The sequence below is a fragment of the Lucilia sericata genome, unplaced genomic scaffold (genome assembly GCF_015586225.1).
Source record: "Lucilia sericata isolate MDLA Ls3-8-SP2 unplaced genomic scaffold, ASM1558622v1 Contig000865F_arrow, whole genome shotgun sequence".
Classification (NCBI taxonomy): Eukaryota; Metazoa; Arthropoda; class Insecta; order Diptera; family Calliphoridae; genus Lucilia; species Lucilia sericata.
In genome coordinates, this window is record NW_023994856.1 from 148294 (window position 1) to 161363 (window position 13070).

Consider the following 13070-nt stretch of genomic DNA (forward strand, 5'->3'; position numbering starts at 1 on the left):
TCTATCTATCTATCTATCTATCTATCTATAAAAATAAAAATATGACATAAAAATATGGTCATTCGAAAGAGTGTTAATTATCTTTTACACACTCACCAAGTTCATTATCATCTAATAAAGCTTTTTTCCTTAAATTTCCATTAATATATAAAAGATCATTAAACTCAATATATGTGATATCTCAGGACAATAAAACATATATACCACATGTGAGAAAAGTGCCAAAAAGGTCACGAATATAACATGAGGAGGTACAACATTCTAATGAACAGACAAAACAAATAACAATTTTTTTTTCAATTCATTAGCAGACATAAAGATCGTATCAAATGCATATACATTTTTTTCCAACTTATTACTTCATGTACATTTGTTCACTGAAATTTGCAGCCAAAATCATAAATCTCAATTCATTTATTTTCAATATTATTTCGCATGGCACAAACAATAAATCACAGACTAAATTACGTCGATTTTCTTGTTTAAGAAACGCAAACAAAAATAAACAACAACAAAAAATTCTATTGAATTTTTTGAAAAAGAACGAATTGATTTTATATTAAACAAATATCGATTTATTTCTAATAAAGTTCGTGATGAAGGTGGACGGAGAGAAGATAGAGAGAGGGAGAGAGGGAAAAATATGATCGACACAAGACAAATAAAACTGGGTATGAATTTTTTGCACGGTTGGGCTGTTAATTGAAAAAATGTCAAAATATATTTTGATTTTATTTGATTTGGTTTTGATTTGATTTCATTCAATCTACTTGTACATGTTTATTTAAAAAAAAGTTTAAATCTACGTAGATTGAGAGATAAGTTTGGGAACATTTTGCATGATCAGCTAGCTAATCAGAAAGTTATAGAGATCTCTACTAATATATAATACAATCAATACCAACTTGTAAGATATGTATGTTGTAAAGTATATTGTTTTGTAATGACATATCATTACCTAGTAATAACTGAAAACGATCAAACTTTATTAACTCTTGAAAAAAAATAGTTTAAATTTCTCTCCCTACCGCCCATTTGTTTACATCAATCACATCTGTTTGAACATTTGCTACACATTTCCATTTCTCCCTGCTAACTCCCTCACCTCTTACAAATCAATAACTACTAACTATCTTGATCGTACTCAATGTATCATATCAATACAAAAACAAAACGACAGACAAACGTTCATTCATTCACTGATCAATCGTGTGACAATTATTGGTGATTTGTTTAGACATTCTGTCTGTCTATAAAGTTTGTTGTTTTTGTTTGTTTTAATATTTTATTTTTACAACAACAATAGCATGTTTATTTGACAAATTTGTGTATAACGAATTTGTTATTGCATTGAGAGTTGTTAGAGATGAAGAAAAAAAAAAATCAAACATAAATCGAGAATTAAATAAAAATCGATGGAAAATAAATTTAAATTAATTGTCATGAGATTCAAAAGTTGAATTGAAACTGACAAAATAACGTGTGATAGATGTTGGTTGTTGGGCTGTTGTTGTGCAGTACAAGTCGTACATAGATTTGTCAGAAGTTGAAAAGATTGAGATGTAAAATGTTTGACAGAAATTAATTTAGAAATCAAGAGGTCCAACTATCTATACAAGGACTTACGCTTTAAACAAATATGGGATTGTATAAAGACCAGAGATTGGATTAAATATAGGGCATTAGAAACATCTTTGGATTGTATTCAAAATAGGACCAACTAAAGACGTACAATTAGAGAAAATATAGGACGTTATGAAAACTTACGATAGGATCATATATAGAACCATTTTAAAACCTATGTTTAGGCTTAGATACATAGAGTAGCTACTCAATTGAGCAGCTCACATGGGTCCAATTAAATGTGGTCCCGTAGTGATGCCCTAGTTCAATTTATAAAGTTTAGTTTATTCTTAAGATTTATACCAGATAGTTTCTCCATATCGAAGAGAACAGTAGAAACAAAATATTATGCCCTGCTCTCTGTAAATGTCGGACAGTAGCAGAGAATTTGAAATACTATCTCCTCTTCCTTCGCGTTATGACAACTTCTACAGTAATCATTGCACTCAAGATCCATGTTAAGACGTAATTATTGAACTTTATCAAGACCTTCGATTGAATCAGATAAAATTATGTAAACACTTCCAATTGGAAGAAATATAAAACTATATGAAGTCCTGGTATTGGATCAAATACAAGTCTTACGAAAGACCACAACTTTTTCAAATATAGGCTTCCGATATAAATACGTGCGATTGAATCATGCAATACCTTAGAATGACCTTCAACTGGATCAAACATAAAACTCCAGTTATATCAAATATAGAAGACTACTCATTTACACACATATATATGTAACTATATAAAGAACACAGTTTGAATTAAATATATGACTAAATAAAACCTCTAGAATCGATCAAATATGGAACTACTTATATAACGAGTTAATACTGGATCATAGTTAAGACTATATAAAGTCTTGTTACTGGACGATCTATATTTGAATCAATAAAGAATTATTTAAAGACCTCCGATTGGATCAAATATAGCTTTCGGAACACATATAAACTATGTATATGAGGACCTCCGTTAAAATCAAATATAGTACTATATAAAGACCTATGACTTGATCCAAAATATATCTATATAAAGATTGGATTATAACGATTGAATCAATTAAAGAACTCCGTTTGGATGAAATATAGTTATCGGAACAATTATAATCTATGTGAAGACCTTCGTTTGGATCAAATTTAGGACTATATAAACATGTACAATTTGACTATATAAAGACCTGTAACCGGTTTAAACATAGAATCATATAAATCCTAAGATTGGACAAAACATAGGGCTGCATAAAGACTTACGATGTAATCATACATACATATATAGGTACACAAAAAGTATTTCGATTGGGTTAAATATCATCATATCATATAAATAGAGGACTATTTAAAGGCCCAGGATTAATATAAAGAATATATAAATACTGATTGGATCAAACGTACGATTAGAGAAAGTGTAGGATTAAATAAAAGCTCACGAATGGATCAAATATAGGACTTTATACAGACTTACGATTACAGGACTATATAAACATCATACGAGGACCTACAATTTAATAAAACATAGGACTCACAAATGGAACAAATATACGACTTTAGACAGACTTACGATTAAATTGTATTTAGGACTATATAAAGACCTATAACTGAAATAATTGGATAATGTAAGACGATATGAGGACCTATTTAATCAAGCCTAGAACTATTTAAAGACCTCCGTTTGGATCAAATACAGAATTCTATAAAGACTTCCAATTGGATTATATTTACAACTATATAAAGAACTCTATATAAACCGTACGATTGGATCAAAATAGGACTATATAAAGTCCATGATAAAATTAATTATAGGACCACATGAAGACTTACAACTGGGACATAAGACACTTTAAAGACCATGGTTTAATTTTAAGAGTATATAAAGACCTGGCGATTGGATCAGATGTAACACCACACAAAGACCTAAGTTTAAGAGAAATATAAGACCACACATATAACGACTGGATCACATATACATAACACCATATAAATACTATGTATGATTGGATGTATATATATATAGAGACCTTATTTTTGATCAGATAAATATATGAGTTTCTCTAACTCCCACTGGTGCATAGGGCGCCAATAACAGCCGACCGCCAACGGACTCGGTTATTCGCAATAGCTCTTAATTCATTCCAGGATATGCCTAGGTTGTTCATTTCGGATTCCGTGGAACGTCGTCATGTGTTACGTGGTCTGCCAGCTTGCCGACCTGACTGGTGAAATGGGTTCCATCTTAATGCATGCTTGGCCATGTTGTCATCATCCTTGCGCATAGTATGTCCAATCCACTGCCACTTGCGTTCACGTATAACTGTAGCTATGGGTTTTTGGCCAGTTTGTGATAGTAGCTCCGAGTTTGAGATGATTCTAGGCCAGAATATGCGGAGTATTCTTCTGAGGCAACGGTTCACAAAAGTTTGTAGTAGAAGTATTGACTTGATATTTGCTCCAAAAATTCGTAATTTAGTGCAAAGGTTGATCTTGTTACTTTGCCATATTGGGGCCAATATACAAAAGGATGCTCTTGCCTTAATGATATTTTTATCAACATCCAAATCGTAACCTCCATCACTATCTATCTCGCAGCCCAGGTAGTAGAAATTGGGGACATTTAAAAAAAATGTTTCCCTACTCTCAAAGGTTCGGCTTCACTGACACCTATGTTCAGGATTTAGAAATTGGGGACCAGGTAGTAGAAATTGGGGACATTTAAAAAAATTGTATCCCTACTCTCAAAGCTTCGGCTTCACTGACACCTATGTTCAGGATTTTCGTTTTGCCGTTGTTAATTTTAAGTCCCGTACATTTCATTGTTTCCTGAAGATCCAATGTAGTCGGCTTTAAATCGCGAAGTCTGTGCGAGAGCAATCAGATATCGTCAGCGTAGGCCAAATAATTCAGGTATGGACAGTAGATTTTCCACCGGATTCCCCGGCTATCAGATAAAGAATCATGCAAAATCCTATGATCGCATAAAGTACATATATGATTATACAAAGACACAAGATTGCTTTATATATAGAAACGACGATTACAAACTTTTCTATACATTTAAAGTTGATATTTTCAAGATTATTAATACACTCCTTCAAACTCTTGCTACGCCCATACATACCACCACCTCACGATAATAATTTGTAAACAACTAATTATGACGTTTCGTTTGTTATTCATTTCGGTACATTGTTGGGGTTTTGGTACCTAGTAACTGACTGGTACTGATACCAAAATAAGAAAGGTTCTCTCTTACACTTTTCTCTAATCGTATTCCGTTAAAAATGATTCACAATAATTGTGAAAAACTGTTTGCCATTATTAAAAGGCGTTTTATTTATTTCATACAGAAACAAATTATTTAACACTTCTAATAATTGGTTTATTTAGATGATTATTTATTATTTGTTTTATAATTTGTTTGTTTATTTTATCTACTATATACTACTAAATAACTGTTGAATAATATTAAGGCTGATCTTATACATACATATTTACCTTAATAATTTACACATTTTATTTTATTAGTTTAATGTCATAATTTTAGTTCAATGACGAGTGAGTGGGTATGGATGATATCGGAAATGTGACAAGAAGGAATGACCGTATAAATAAATAGAAAGATGATGACAATGTTGTTAAACGTGAATGGTATTTACTTAGAGTTGATTAATAAGTTTGTTATATTTACATACATAGATTGTAGGAAATATTATTAAAAATGTTCTGGATTTTTTATATAGAAAATATTGTTAGAACATTAGAGATTCACTTTATTTAGGACCCCATGATTTTCTCTAATTAGTTTTCTAAATACGATCTTGTTTGACGTTCATATTTCAAAAGCCTAAAATTTCCCTATATATACCCCTGCAGTCGATGTGTCTTTCAGGACATCTGTGCCCACGTCAACATACAATTTCAATTCCATTTCTACCATATGTGGCCACAAGAATTCACTGACATTTTCATTTAACAAATGTGACGTCAAAAACAAAATTGATTGATCACTATGGGCAGCGCATTTGAAATAAACATATAACATAATTTTTTTAAATACAAATCAATTTGCACAATAAAATACAATACTTAAAATAAAACATTAAAATAAAAAGAAATCTAGAAAATCCCATATGTTTCTTTAAATATGGGAATCATAAAAATAACTAAAAATCAAGGTCAATGTTCCCTCCGCTGTCGTAAAACCAGAAGACAAGAAAAAAGTCTAAATAAAATATTAAATAAGAAAACAAAACTAAACAATAAACATTAAAACTTTGTATTTTTTTTTTAAATATAATTTTGAAACTATATTTAAATTTTATGAAAATTGCACAAGTCATAGACCTATCCCTCCTACTCCCTTTGTCAATTGTTTTCTAAACACAAAAACAAATTGCCAATAAAATTTGCTAGCCATTATTATAAAATAAATAAATGTTTTTTTTTTATTAAAAAAAATCGAAAAATTTAAACAAAATGCCACTTTTTCCGATTAACATAAATCTGCTGATAGACGCATGTAGTATGGACAGACGGAAAGACAACCAATTAAATAGATTTGAACAGAACAATGTTATTTTGGTTTAATTGCTTTGTATACCCTACAGCTTGAATATAAGTTATTTCAATATGATAAAGCTTTTGCCACACACTATCAGAAAGCTTTTATATATAAAATATAAAGTCCCACTATCATAATATATAAAAAATTATATCGAGATCTGTATAAAAATCTAGACTTCTTTAAGACGCACAATCACATTAAATATTAAACGACATAAAGATATATAAATGCGTCAAATATAGGCTTACAAGGACTACAATTATATAAAAAGACCTACAACTGCAATAATGATGTTTTAAATTTAGGACTATATAAAAAACCTATTGGAATATGCGACTTTATGAAGAACTATGATTGAACTGAAATAGTATTGCGATTGCGTCAGATATAGGAACTACGATTGGATCAAATATAAAACTATATAAAGGTCTGAGATTGGAGCAAATATATTACAAAATGAAAACCTGCAATTATATCTGATCTATGATTAGATTTAATATACGACTATTTAAAGACTATATGAAGACCCGCGATTTAATCAGATATAGAACTATATTTTATATATAAATAAAATATAAGTTTATTTAAATATCGGACATTCGTTAAAATATAGAATCCACGAACTGCGGATTTTAGATCAAATATAGTACTTTTAAAAGACCTACTGTTAAATCAGATATATATCATCAGAGACTTAGGACTGAATCATAAATATCTCTTAATAAAATCCTGCAATTGAATCAGATATAAGATCCTTGGATTATATAAAGACTTACGAATGGATTTATTGAAGACCAGCATTTAGATCATATGAATGTATGTATATAAGAGGATATATACATCAGACGTAGAATATAGTGTGACAATAAAAACCTGTGATTGAATCTGATTTAGAGCCATTTATAGAGTTTAGACTTAGCATAGGACTATTTAAGGCTATATATAAAACTATGATTTAATCATTTATTAAACCATATGTTTACATAATATCGTACAAAGACTTAGGATTGGTTCATAAATAGGGCTTAATAAAGTCTTGTAATTAGATGAGATATAAGATCCTCTGAGTTGATCAAATATAGAATAGTATAAAAATCTATGATTAGATCTAATAGGGGTTAGTATAGACCTATGATTGGATCAGATATATGACCATATATAGACCTGCGATTACAACAGATATATCGACATAGGAAGACCTACAATATGTCTAATATGTGACTATTTTAAGATCTACATCAGGACTCATAATAGGACTATATAGTGATATGCTATTGTATAAAATATAAGATTTTATATTGGATCTTATATAGAACTGTGTAAAAATAAAAGATTATATCTAAGATAGGATTGGATCCATAATAGAGCATTGAAAAGACCTGAGATTCAATATCATATAGTACTATATTAGAACCTATAATTAGACTAGTCATAGGACTAGTTAAAAACTATATGAAGACCTACGATTTAATCATATATAGGGCCATATAAAGTCCAACGATATGATAAAATACAAGACTAATTAAGAGCTACAATTTGATCAAATCTTGAACAGTATTAAAGCTTAAATTTTATCAGATATGTATATAACTACATGAAGACATACGATTGTGTGTAATATAGTACTATTTATATCTCTGCGAGGGGATCCAAAATGGGACTATATTGGATAAGATATAGTATTATACAAATTTAAGATTGGCTCAAACATATGATTGGATCCAAAATATATCAATATAAGACCTGCTATTGGATCTGATGTAGAACCATGTTAAGACCTATTAGACTAAACATAGGACTAGTTAATGACTATATGAAACCTACGATTTCATTATATGTATGTATGAAGGTCCAAAGATCTACAATTGATTAAAATATAAGAATTTTCCAATTCAATATGTTCAAATAGAGAATAGTATAAAAAGCTAAGATTGGATCAAATAGGACTTTACAAAGACCTATGATTGGATCATATATAGGATGTTTAATATAGGACTATTTAACGGAAGAATCCAAAATTGGAATACAAACGAGAACAGTATAAAAAGTTAAGATTGGATCAAATAGGAATTAATAAAGACCTATAATTGGATCAGATATAGAATGTTTAATATACGAATATTTAAAGACCTACGGAAGGATCCAAAATTGGAATACAAACGAAAACTGTATAAAAAGAAAACTGTATAACAAAACCTATGATTGGATCAGATATAGAATGTTTAATATAGGAATATATAAAGACCTACGAAAGGATTAAAAATTGGAATACAAACGATTCAAAAAAGAATTAAATAAAGTCCTGTATTTTTAATAAAATATAGGACTCTACAAAAGACCAACGATTATTTCATAAATGGGGCTATGATTGCAAAATGTATTCCTACTTTATAGTTGATATTTTCAAGATCTAACTTTAATCTATGTAGGAATATTTGAATACCTAAGATTACATCAAATATTGGACAATATAACATGACGGAAATCCATCTTTATAGTTTATATTTTCAACAAACATCTTCAATCTATATATACATATATATAGTTAATATTTTCAACATATAGTATGTATATCTTTAATCTATGTAGGACTATGTAAAGACCTACGATTACATAAAATATCGGACTATATAATGCGCCGGGATTGTATCAAATATAAACAAGATTTCGATTTCATATATCAAATTACTATTTGAAACCTTAAAGCTTGCTTTTTACTAGATTTAGGCGCTTATTTGGGTAAAATTAACTTACTCATTATACAACCAGAGACTGGTTACAGATCTTGTGATATTCCCTTAGCCAAGGCCACAGTTTAAATATTTCAATATTTCTTTGGTCTTACCTAAAAAGAGAAAAAGCAAATTATAATTTAATAATTTAATACTAAAAAATATTTATCTAAACAATAATTTATTTTAAAAAAAGTTGGTAGTAGCGCTTATAAAAACTCTGAATCAACTTTATTCAGCATAAAACTTAAGAATTATTAATAACTGTAAATGCGTAAATAAGTCTATATATTTGAATGTTTTTATCAATTCTAAAAATCTTTATTGATGAAACAAATCATTTTAATAGTTCTCAACGAAAATACATTCAAAATTAAATAAAAACTAACAGACCGTTCTTAAATGATTTGGGGACGATTCTCAGAAGGCAAGTGTATCAGTGTGAGTGTTAAATGTCAGTTGATGTGATAAAGTTTCTAATAAAAATATAAAATTTAAATAAATAAAATTTCAACAAAAAAAAACATTTAATTGCTTTGAGGGTTTAGAAACAAATTTTATTTTGTCATTTTATTTTTTTTTATTTTTTTTTTTTGTTCTTATCTCCCTCTAGTAGTATTTAAATACAATTAAGTAGAAAAATTAAAACAATAATTATTTATTTAAAGTAGTCTATTTATAAAATGAGACAAATTATAAGCAAATGAAAAGTTGGCGTCTGCATGTTTTTATATGTTTTTTTTAGATTTTATATAGATTTTTTTAAATTGTGACTGAGATTTTATTAAGAAATATAAAATTTATTTTTTCGTTTGATTCATTATTTGTTTCGTATGATTATTATGGTTGATGTTACATGATGTTATTGTAAAAGATTAGATGTGTTAACACTTTGTGCATTTGAATCATGTTTAAAATGATATTTCCGTCAACCGATGTCAACAATGAATCAGGTGTTTATTTGAAAATATTGTGTGATATTATTAGATTTTAGAAAAATTCTATTAAAAGTTAAATTTTTGAAAGTAAAAAATATAGATATAAATAATATGTTAGTTAGTTAGTTAGTTAGTTTAGAAGGAGGATGTATATACATCAAATCCGAAGAAATACACCTAGGCCTCTATCGGGCCTGTTGTGCGCTCCTTAACCAGTGCCTCAGGTGGGAATCGAACCCACCACCTCCGGTCTACCAGACTAGAACACTAACCACTAACCTACCGGAGGCCACTATAAATAATATAATGCGGTCTTATTAATGGGTCCACAATTGATCAGAAAACAGCACAGAGGGAAAAAGAAATATACACACCTGGTACCAAATTGACACCAAACTGTTTATAATTTTTCAATAACATCCGTTGTCAAAGTGTATACATACGTACGACAACACTATGTAATGTTGACAACATTGCAATAATTCGTTGTCGAAATCTAAATTTTATACACATCCGTTGTCTAAATGTTAACAAACGTGGTAAGCTCACTATTGACAAACAATACGTTGCCAATAGTGAGCTTACCACGTTTGTTAACATTTAGCCAACGGACGGCAACGAATTGTTGCAATGTTGACAACGTTGCGTTGTCAACATTACATAGTGTTCTCTTTGGTGTCAATTTGGTAACAGGCGTGAATATTTCTTTTTCCCTCTGTGTGCTTTAAGGTGTATTGATCGTTTCATAATTGATCAGAAAACTGCTTTAAGCTGTAGAGTATAATTGCTCCTACTTCTTCTAATTTAGTATTTTATTTATTAAATTATTTTTAAATGATAATTTCCAAAATGACTTCACACATAATTGTTTAAATATTTACTCATAATTATGCACGGTTTCACTAGTGTTAATTGCATTTAACCCACCTCATAAATTACCACCTAAATAGTTTAACTGCATTTAAATTAACTTTTTTTTATAACTAAACATTTTCTAACATTATGACTTAAATAAATTAGTAACATTTATATTTTGACATAAATAATAATAAAATGTAAATTTATTTATCGTTTTAGCAACAAAAGGGGGGACATATTTAGTGCATTTAAGTTATTAAAATCATAAATTGTATTTTAGAGTTTGGACAATCATTTATTTTACGCTTTAAAGTCTAAAACTAAAAAGAGTAGCAATAACTGGGTTAAACATAAGTCGACATACAGAGGCGTAAATATGACCGACCGACAATTTATGGCAACAATTTGTTAAGGACGTCAAGAAGTTATGTGTGTGTATGTACAGTGTTAGATGATGTAACTGATGTGTGATTTTTGTTTTGTCTGCTAAATAAATTTAATAGGTTTTTTTTCTTGTTTAATTGTTACGAACAATAAAATAAAATACTTGAAAATAATGAAAAATTCAGGTCGACTTTATGGATGCCTTAGAGAGTCCATAGAGAAGGACTATTGAAGGAAAGTTCCACAGAATCTGTTAACTATAATCCAGATCATTTGAAGGCCTACTTACGTTAATCTGGAAACAATGGACTAAAAACATTGGAGCCTATAATACAAAGACTCTAGAAACTATTGATACTATGAACTCTATAAATCAGATACTCTGAAATATATAATCAGGATGCTCTGGCCTCCATAAACCAGAAACCTTGAACCTTATATTTCAGAAACCGGGAAGTCTGTAATACAAAAACTCTGAACAAAATAATCTATAATATTTATACTCTCTATTTGAGAGACCCTGTATTCTATAACACCCTGGCTCTGAACTTTATAAACAAGAGACTCTGGACTCTATAATCCAGAAACTTCATAGACTCTGAACACTATAATTCATAGACTTAGAATATTGTACAATTCAGAAACATAGAACTATATTACCTCTATAGACTCTAAATTCTACAGTACAGAGAATCTAAACTCTATAAACCAGAGGCTGGCGACTTCATAATCTAGAAACTTTGAATCTTAGAATCAAAACACTATAAACTTATTCCGATACGCTGGACTTTATAATACACAAACTCGGAACTATATCATCTTGAGATTCAATTTTTCACAGTCCTATAATCCAAAGACTCTGGGGCATATATTACTTAAACTCTGGACTCACTCTATAACCCAGATACTCTAAACACCGTAATAGAGATACTCTTGACTCTGGAGAAAGAGTCAGAAGAGTAGGGGTAGTATTTAGGGATCTACAGAGATTCTGGGCGCAATAATCAAAAGACTTTGGATTTTAATTCAGAAACTCTTTACTTAAAAATCATGAGAATCTAGAGTCTAAAATAGAGGAATTCTGGATTATATAATAAAGAGATTCTGGATTTTATAATCCGAAGGATCTGGACTCTATAATCCATAGTATCTCAATTCTATACCTAGAAGTCTATTATAAAGCTAGATTCAAACGAGTAGAAGTATTATTTAGAGAATAAACAACAACACAAACTCGTAATACCCTTCATACTGTTGTAGTGTAGGGTATTCAAAGTTATTGTCTTTTTGTCAACTAAGACTGGTTTAGTTCTTCTAAACATGTGGCATGCCACTCCTTAGTTAAAATACTACTTAAAGGGAACTTCAGAGAACAACAAAATCTTAAGAATAAAAAAATACAAGTTCCAAGAATTCTTCAACAAAAAATTTCCACTGGACACACTAACAAAACACAAGCCCAAGATTTTTTTAAGCTTAAAGTGTAAGGAACTTTAATAAAATTAAAACAAAACACATTTTTTCGATTAAACGCCCACATTGCTTTTTGAAAAAGCTCTGAAATATTTCTCATTTCTCATATATTTTCTAAAAATTTGAAGCCAATAAATCTTAAAAATATTTTATCTAAATGCCCTATGAAATTTAATACTGATTTCCGACAAAGTCTGCTAAACGTCTTTCCCACAAAACCTTATAAAAATATCAAATAACAAAATGAATTTTTTTATAAATTTATAATATTTATAACTAAATTATAGAGTTAAAAAACTAAAACCCTAAAAAAACTCGAATTTATTCAAAAAATCAGCCAAAACGCACACATGTAACTAATCGATACTTTGAATGGCGCATTTTTTTTAAATCTATAAACACGCCAAAGTGGAAGTTAAAGTTGAAATACAAACAAAGAATTTGATGAAAAAACTCATTGATTAGGTGTCAAAGAAATTAATATTAAATACCGCCTTTTTAAATTAAT

The 13070-nt window shown here is 29.3% G+C and overlaps 1 protein-coding gene across 3 annotated transcripts in view; it reads right to left on the minus strand.

The window, feature by feature from the left end:
- Window positions 1-13070, minus strand: part of LOC119608658 (A disintegrin and metalloproteinase with thrombospondin motifs 9) — a 185412-nt gene that overhangs the window by 138286 nt on the left and 34056 nt on the right. The window lies entirely within an intron of this gene.